Consider the following 9,789-nt stretch of genomic DNA (forward strand, 5'->3'; position numbering starts at 1 on the left):
TTTTCAGTATAAAGGATGAATTATATGACGCATAAAATGGAACTACTCGTTTTTACTAGGCAATCCTGAAAAATGGGATTGCGTTCGAAAATAAGCAAGAAAGCTTACTCACATGGGAGAGATAGAAATTATATACCTGTTCTAAAATTATGCTGTTTTAAGTTTCATATTTCATTTAAATCTGTATTTATTTTGTGAGTTATGGTTTTTGTTTTGGTAATATTTTGCTGGGGTACTTTCAGAGTAAACTCAGATAAGTCAAACAGGCGTATGTCCAGATCCGACGTTATAAATTGCTTTTATGTAAGATTCGAATGAAGTAGTTAAAAGCCTGAGAGTTAAGATTATGGTCTCGAGCCGACATACAAAAGGCCTCTGTTTTGTGGGAGTCAACGGAATTATTTTAACATTATTTCAGGTTCAAAAGTCTAATGTTATTTGTAACCGATTGTATTATTAGTTAAGTTATTGGTACCTTTATTTTTTACAACCGCACCTCAATTACTTATGTTTACAGATTTAAGAAAATGTTTTTATTTTAATTTTAGAAAACTACACCTTTCAAATTTAATGTACTATTTAAAATGTTGATTGAATTTAGAATAATTAATGTTCTTGTACTTTCTTGTATAAAATTAATTATTCTTTTAATTTTCTTTGATGAAATTAATTATTCTACATTCTTTATGAAAATATAAAAATAAAAAATTATGGAAAAAAACACAAACCTTTTTTAAAATTTTGAAGATGTTGTAAGTACCAATTTTCAGGAATTTATATAAAAAAATTGTAAAATCTTTGTTTATACATAAATTATTACTAAGTAGTACGGATCAACATTTTGACAAATATTAAACTAAGAAATCGAAAACCTTTTGTGTTTGATCATGTGGTTAATAATAATAATAATTAACGTTTTAAAAGAAGAAACTAAATTTTTAAATTCAGAACTCAATTTTATGTGATATTATTTCATGTTTCTTATCGCGTCTTAATTTGGCTATCGATTTCGATTTTGCGGAATAAACCTATTGAATAAATTTACTAAATTAAATTCAATGTTGATAATAATTGGAAGCCCCGAGTTTTCTAACTTCGTTAAGTTGTTTTTAATTTAGCTTCCGCAAATTGTGAGCTTTATCGACTTCAACTCGTGAAGAAAACATGGAAATTTGTGTTCGTTGTACAAAAGTATAATCGTGTCATTAAGAAGTGCGTTATTGAACTTTGAATATCTGCGTGCTGTTGTATAAAGTTCCCAACTACTAAGAAGCTTAGTGTCCCCGCTTCTATAGAAGTTTCAGGATGTTTTCTATACGGAACGTTATTTTGGTGCGTAAAATCAATTACATCGCAAGAATAAACAATGCTTTAAAACCAAAGTTTTACATTGTCTTTATAATGGGGGAAAACTACAATGGCTCGCGGTTGTTATTCCTTGCTATTGTAAATAATCGATATTAGATTAATGGAATTTACACCGAGATAAAATTTTAATTAAACTTTGTCCAAAAAAAGATAACGCAAGAGATTGCTTTGAAAACGCAAAAAAATATAATATATTAAGACTACCAGATTCTCGCCCAAAAACATTATATAATTTTCTTGTGATTGTGTTGGTAAAAAGAAAATCAAAGAATAACCCATTAACATTTTTTTCACAACAGGCAAGAGGCCAGTTTTAGTGGTGAATTACAGCTCGGAACATCTAGACTAACCAAGAAAAAACTTTTTCTCCTGGAATCAAACCCAGTACCCCCCCCCCAATTGTGAGTTAAGCGACTAAGCCTTTACATCACAAGGATGCCAAATTTTTAAGAAAAAAAGCTTTGTTCAACTGAAAAGTTGGAAAATGGAACGGTATTTTTAACGTTTTTAAATAATGAGCGTTTTAAATTTTCAATAGTTTTTTAAAAATAAAAAGGCAGGTATACAAACGTTTAATAAAGTCAAACTCTTACTTTTAAAATACGGTTTATTGATTAACATGTGTTGTTATAGCTTGACAGTAAACTTTTTTGAATGAACTTTTTTTATTTAAAACGATTTCAAGGTTTCAAGTTGGACACTTTTCCATCGTCAGGAGATGGAAAATAATATTTTTTTAAATTTTTCTTTTGTTTATTGAAATTTTTCTCTATTTTTTCGGTAACTATTTTGAATTTTTAAGTCTATTTAACTAAAATACTCTGGTGAATCCTTTACGGAGTCTGTATTCATAAACACGTTTTCCATGTCTGATGCAGCAAAACTTTATAATAACCTTACTGTCGTTGGGTTTCTACTTTATGGGCACTTAAATGAGAATGTGGATAAGATAAATAAATTCACACGAAGGATGGCGTTTTCCTATTTGCTACCCTCATGCAAAAGGTTGAAAAGGCCACAAACTTATCCCCCATACCAAGGGCTTATCTGTATAATGTCTAATTAAAACACAAACACCGAAATAGTTGGAGATACACCTTAAAAGATTTATTGTGCAAATGATTCTATCAGACAATGCGAGATTGTTCCAAGAACTACTGTTTTTCATAAAAATTCACCTATTTAGATTCAGACGTATGTAAATATTGAGTAGACCATAATATTATTGATTCAAAACTATTGATTCATATTGAAAAATAAAAGAAGACTTTTTTGGTGAATGAATTAACAAAAAATAATTAAACATCAATTTATGAAATAAGGTTACTTTTTTATTGTTTTGTACTGACTAAGCGACACAGTGATGTTTTTCAGTTAAACCCTAAGAGGAAGACAAATATTTCATTCTGGAACAAATATGCTACTATGTGTGAAAATTCCAAGTTTAAGGATTAGATATTAGAAAACATCACATTGCATCATTCCAATAGATGTTATATTGCTGATAATTGAATTTTTAACTTTAAACGGACTGTTAGATAAATTTTAGGTGTACAATAATTGAAATCTCAAATGGAAATTTTAAAAAATTCATGAAAAATAAATGCAAGAACTAACGCAAAAACTACAAAAAAAGCCCTTTCAAAATCCCAGATGAAATAAGTTTAAAAATATTCTTAATGCATAAAACCACATGAAACATTGGCAATATATCATACGCGGTAGGAGCTTGTCTCCGGAAAAAATAATTGCAAGTTCTGATTCACGGCGCGCCGTGGCGTTATAATATTTTTCTAGTAATACATTAATTTATTTAATGTTTTGAGTTTTTCTACTGACATTTCTTGGTGGAATTCCACTTTTATTTATAAATTTTTAACATTAACCGGGTTTTGTCGTGACCGACATCTTTGAAATTTCTTTTCCAAATTTCTTAAAAAAATTCAAATTTCCATCCAAATTCAAATTTTCAAATTTCGCTTATTCTAGATCAGTTCTGCCCATTAATCCGTTGGAGGCAAGTAAACCAAAAATCTTCTATAAATTTCTTTATATTGGTTTCATATGAACCAGTGACGTTGTTCTCAATAGTTTATTTAATTTAAAACAAAAAAAATTCGTATACTCTCAGGAAACTATGCTGTAAAATTTAATGGTCCAATTTTTACTACGCTCAACAAAATAATTATTGTATCCGATTTCCCGTAGGGCTGAGTATCTCATTGGAGTGCTTATGCAGTGTCTTATGCACCAGTGGACGTAGATAGCGGAATGATAATGAAGATTTTATTTTATATTTGGGTAGTTTTTTTTCTAAAATATTTCAAGTATCACCAAAAACAATTATTCTTTGATCACTATGTAATATTCTTCGACGGCTCACAGAGAATCTAAAATAATAGAACGAAGGAGTCGCGGGTGTAAATTACAAAAGTAACAAATGTTGGATAATAATTCTATTGGCTCGGTGTAGAAAGAACATAGATTTAATAAACAAGATTCTTCACGAACATTTTAGGGAAATGGTACAAGAGACAAATTCTTATGAAAATGGACGTTCGTATCTTTTGAAGCTACACATTTATCAAGAAGAAACATTTTCTTTTGTTTTTTAGCCAGACAAACTGCGTCAAACACTCTTTCTAGCAAACGTATTAAATTGCCAAAATCTTTTTGAACACAAAAAACACGTCTTGTCTACCAATTACGATTTGGAGACAAGTTATATCATTCTTTAAATTCTAGACATAAAAATAATTCTGTACCTAAAAGAATACAACACGGAAGTTCATTATTTGCCTTTTTGAAGTGAATGCAAAAAACATCGCCATAAGCTTTTAAATGTAAATAAAACACCGAAGTCCACTTTCGTCATAAACATGCCTTTTTAAGTTGAAAAAAAAAACAGATGTCGACTTTGTTTTGATGCAAAAATGTACTTTTATTATAAAGTTATATTATTTTATTTTATATTGAAAGTTCTATATAAATTGAAAAAATCTAGTTTGGTTTTGAATTAATGATATTTTAGAAATCGCACAAACACAAAATTAGGTTTTTTAAACATTTTGTTCACTGAAAATCATGATTTATCATTTAACAGACATTATTTGAACAATGTTTAAGTATTTTCAAATGCTTGCAGACTGACTGCATTTCCTCTCTAGGTAGTAATTCATATTGAAATTGTTTTCAGGCGTTGCCTAGTAGATGATTTGGTTCAGCCGAATAAATCTCACCCACGTGATAAAGGTTTTAGCTCTGTTACTTCACAAAAGTCAACCGATGGAAGAGTTGAGGGAATGTGGATGTTCAAACATGGGCAGAATAATGAATGTTACACAGTGTGTAAAGTGGCCACTTAAACCAGCCAATGACATGTCATAAGCCCTGTAAATACCTAGACTTCCATATTCCCTTGTCAAAAATGTTTTTCTTCTCTGTTGAAATAAATTAATATATTATTTGCTTTAAATTATGCAATATTCGTAAAATATGATAATCACAATCATTCCATGTCCGGTCCCTAGTTGGAGTATATGGTCTCCATAAAGAGCCTCCAAGCATATCTGTTGGCTGCCATTTCCTGTGCGTTTACTCAAGTCAGGTCCACGTCCAGTAGCTTGCCAACAAACATTCTGCAGCGGACCTTCAGGACGTCGAGAACCTGATGCCTTACAGGTAGGCGAGTGTGGTTAAGGCTCTAACGAGTCATTCGCGGTATATGGCCCAGCCATAGAATTAGGAATAGTCCAGAAAGAGCGTAGAATCATATTTGAATGCATCGGACTGTGTTCAATAATTCCCCCAGTATGCCTCACTTTCGTCGCGCGCATTTTTGATGCCATCGTGTTATATTGCACGATGAGAAAAAAATTAATTATAACACAAATGTAAGGTAAAAAAACGGTTTTTTATTTTATTTTTTCTAAAATTTTATTGCGCACGCGGAAATATTGATTGACACAACGGAGTAGATAAGTAAAGGGTCGTTTGATAAGAGTAATTTAATTTATGAACTTTAAACTTAAAATGTAAAACAAACTTTATTTTACATAAAAAGGATATATTTATATCATGTTAAATAATATTTGATGTTTTAAAAATAATGTTGGTCAAATGTCCATGATAGAGTTGTTTAATGCGAGATCCAATTTTTATTAGTGCTTTACAAAAAATTTACTACCCTGGCAACACTAACGAAATTTCCATTTTGTTTCTTTGATAATCTGACTGATGGAAAAATAATTCAATTTTTAAGTAATGCATTTGTTACATACACATTCATTTGCTAATTACACATGAAATGTGATTGCATCCTGTTTCTTTAAGATCCTAGCAGTATTTCTACACTTTAATAGGACACAACACAGCATAGTTGAATTCAAATCAGGAGTTGCGTACTGAGCGATGTCTACAAAGAAACTAATGCGTCAACACGTAAATCTACTCATTTATGAGTAGTTGAGTCGCCTTTTGTTTGATGTGCGTATGCGGTTTCTGGACTATTCTTAATTCTATGAGCCCAGCCAACTGTATCGCCTCCGTTTGATGACAGTTACCACCGGAGTTCGCTGCGTCTATTCTCTTGTTACTTATTTCTTTAGGAAGTTAACCTACAGCACACGAAGGATTCTTCTGAGACATCTATCCTCAAAACCAAATGTATTTTAGTGTTTTGAGGCCTAGTGAGGTGATTTGAGGTGAACGATTTGCGTGATATAGAATAGATGTGACGCAGGCGTTTTATAAGCGGCATTTGGTTTTCATTGAGAAAAATCCAAAATCCAGACAGCCTTCACACTGTTGAATGTGGCGCCTGCTGTTCCTATTTGCACTGCTTGTTATTTTTAAAGCAGCCATTTTCCGTAACATGTTCTCTCAGGTGTTTGAAATTCTTGACCCTTTCGATGACTTGGTTTGACATAGTCAAGATATTTTAGGCGTCAAGGCACGAAGTGTTAAATAGAGCATGAATTTTTGCAACATTGGTTTTTATTATTTTATATGTTTACCAAGTTCAAAAATATTGACCGTTAAAACTCTAACATTTGTTTTAAAAATTGGTTTATCCTATATATAAAGAACAGTATTTAAAAATGTAATAAAATAAAACAAAATTATATGACTGCTTATTTGAATTCATTAAATTTTTTCACATGTAAAGGCTGTAGTCTAGTAAAACGAACCTGAAATTAGGAAATCCTGCGATTTTGCTATTTTAAAACAAATGTTTTTTTTAATCGCGCAAGAATTAAAAAAAAAAAAAAAAAACACAATATAGATTAAAACTAAGTTTTTAATAGTATTTATGTTAAAAAATATACTTTAAACTTTTATGTAACTAAAATATAATTAATTTTAGACCGGCAGATAACGCCATTTCAAATTAAGACTAAACTAAGGTATCTGAAATCTCAATAAAGACTAAGTACTGAACAAAAATTTGTTGCAATAATTTGAACATAACAAGTTGAACATAAAAGTGGCTGGAGCCAAATTTTAATTTTTGGTTTTGAAAATCACATACATTTTTGTGACATTTGTTTTTATTTCTACGTAAAATTATGCTTTTGATAATACTTGAAAAAAAAAATTATTAAAATACTTCAGTTGAAACCTATTTGAGTAGAATTGTATTATTTTTTAAAAATAAAAAGATAATTCTGGGTGTAATAAGTAATTTATAACGACACCTTATTAACGTTTTTATGACCTTCAGACCTGCCCTTATCGTTTTCGGTAAAATGTGTTTGTTTGTTTGAAAAATAATACATTTTGAAATAAATTCTTTAAATTTGTATGATTGTCTATATTATCTAGACAAGTTTGCTTCTTGTTTTGGTTTTGTAGTAGGATTTTGGATTGGTGATCACAATAATGATGTTACGTCGCCACAGACTAACGGATAGTTTTTTTTTTTTCGTAGTTTTAGTCGGTAGACCGGCCATCGATTGAAGCTACTTTCAATTGGGAGCATTATTATTAATAAACGACAAAACTTATTAATAAACGCGAAACCGCGAATAAAAGCTAGTTTATTATAAAAATGACTTTTTTACCTAACTTTGAAACAAATCATAGACTAAGAAGAGATAAACATACTTAATTGTACACGTTACATCAATATAAGATGTGCAAAATAATTAAGGCATCATTTTGTAATAGTCCCAAAAAACAATAGGGTTATCAAATTCATACCAACTTTAGAAACAAAAGGAATTTTACAATATCTTATTCGTATTATGACTAACATGACTATATAGATGATTAGAAAAACAGAAGGACCTCCAAAGACAATTTTACATTTCATTAGATAAAACTGACTGGGATTCAAAAATACTTATTTTATAAAGGCCTTTTTATTTATATAAAGCTGTTTACATATTAGAGCGGATTATTGCCCTAATATATTTTATTCCTATCTACCCAAATCGTTAGATTCGAGAAAATTAATAGTTTATTATATAAACATTTTAAAGGTATGTTAGCATCATTATCAAATGTCACTAAAATTTTTAATTTTTTATATCAAACTAGCGGGCCTGACAGACGTTACCCTGCCTGAACGTTGGCTTGCCTGCTATTAGCTGGTTGAACAAACGTTTTTTCGTAAATAAGGACACATATTAGTTATTTTGGACTTTTTTGAGCTATTTATTTATTTGTTACATGAGTTATTTTTTCGTTTTATCTTATATGTGATTGGTTAAGAGTCCTTGTCATATTTCAATCAAAATGGTGCAAAAATCAAGGGAGGAAATACGGAAATGCGTGTAGATGAAGAAAATTTAGAGAGTGATTAACCATGAGCCATCTAAAATTATGACACCTAACACATGCCCAACACGAGTTTAGTCTTTCTTTAACCGCCAGCCGTGTTTTGACGTGACCTTGACATTGAATTTGAAACCAAAAGAAAAGAAAGAACTGAAATATACTAAATCTTGCCTTGAGGTAGTATTTTTTTTTGTCCCAGCCTTAATTTTATTTAAAGGTATTTTATTTCAATTGTATCAATATTTAGTAAACGAAAATGTGTTAACCATTGTTGGAATAGACTGTATAGGTCCGTCAATAAATAAAAATTAATAATAAAAAAAAAATGTGTCAAAAAAGCGTGGAAAAACTGTCTGGATGAAAAGAAAAATACTTTTTATTGATATGTATGTAACCAGGTATTTGCTTATGGTTGAATTCATAAACTAAAAAAATATAATATACAAATAATGAATTAAATTAGGTACCTAGGTATTTGTTTATAGTTATATTAATTTTCAATTAACGAATTTTTTTCAAAATGTCAAACACTGCGCGCGCTACTTACCAACATAGGTGCATTTTGTATAAGAAATTAAAAAAATAACACTTTATGATTTTTTTCGATTATGCATTTTAGTCGAATGCAACCCTGGAAGTCAGATGAAAAACACATATTTGCTCCTAACTTTTTTCTGGTGAACATATTGAAAATATTGTTATTTACAATCCTAATTTACGTAAATTAGATTGTTTTGCAAAAAAACTGCATGTGAATTGGTCCAGTAGTTATTGAGTCAATAAAGGACAAACTTTCATACATTATAGATAGAAAGATAAAAAACAACCTAGATATATACGTAAGCTAAGGTTAGTATTTTTGTTGTCTGAAAGTCTCGGAACTCATAAACAAATATATAAATTGAAGACATTTGATTTAAAGTAAAAAGATAATCGAAATATTAAATAAAAATAGAAATAAATAAATAAATATGAATACATAAATGTCTATTATATAAATAGATATATTTCTAAATTTTATATTTGAAGCACTAACTTTTTAGTTATTCATTATAATAAAATAATATAACAACTTTGTTTAATTAAAATTAGTGGTTATAAACAAAGTTGTTTTATTGAAATTTATTTCAACAGAGAGGGAAAATTTTTGAGAAGGGAATATGGAAGTCTAGGCATTTACAGGGCATATGACCTGTCATTGGCTGGTTTAAGTGGCCACTTTACACACTGTGTAACATTCACCATTCTGCCCATGTTTGAACATCCACATTTCCTCAAATCTTCCATCTGTTGACTTGTGAAGTAAAAGAGCTGAAACCTTTATCACGTGGGTGAGATTCATCCGGCTGAACCAAATCACTTACTAGGCAACGCCTGAAAACAATTTTCCAATTTTTATACTTCTTCTTTTACCAGGTAGTAATTCAACAATGTTTGATTATGTCCAAATGCTTGCAGACTGGCTGGATTTCCTCCCTAGGGAGTTGTTCATATTTAAATTTATTTCAACAGAGAGGGATAATTTTTGAGAAGGGAATATGGAAGTCTAGGCATTTACAGGGCTTATGACCTGTCATTGGCTGGTTTAAGTGGCCACTTTACACACTGTGTAACATTCACCATTCTGCCCATGTCACAATT

The sequence above is a fragment of the Micrasema longulum genome, unplaced genomic scaffold, assembly GCF_059751315.1.
Source record: "Micrasema longulum isolate JH-2025_06_02 unplaced genomic scaffold, ASM5975131v1 h1tg001533l, whole genome shotgun sequence".
In the NCBI taxonomy this organism is placed as follows: Eukaryota; Metazoa; Arthropoda; class Insecta; order Trichoptera; family Brachycentridae; genus Micrasema; species Micrasema longulum.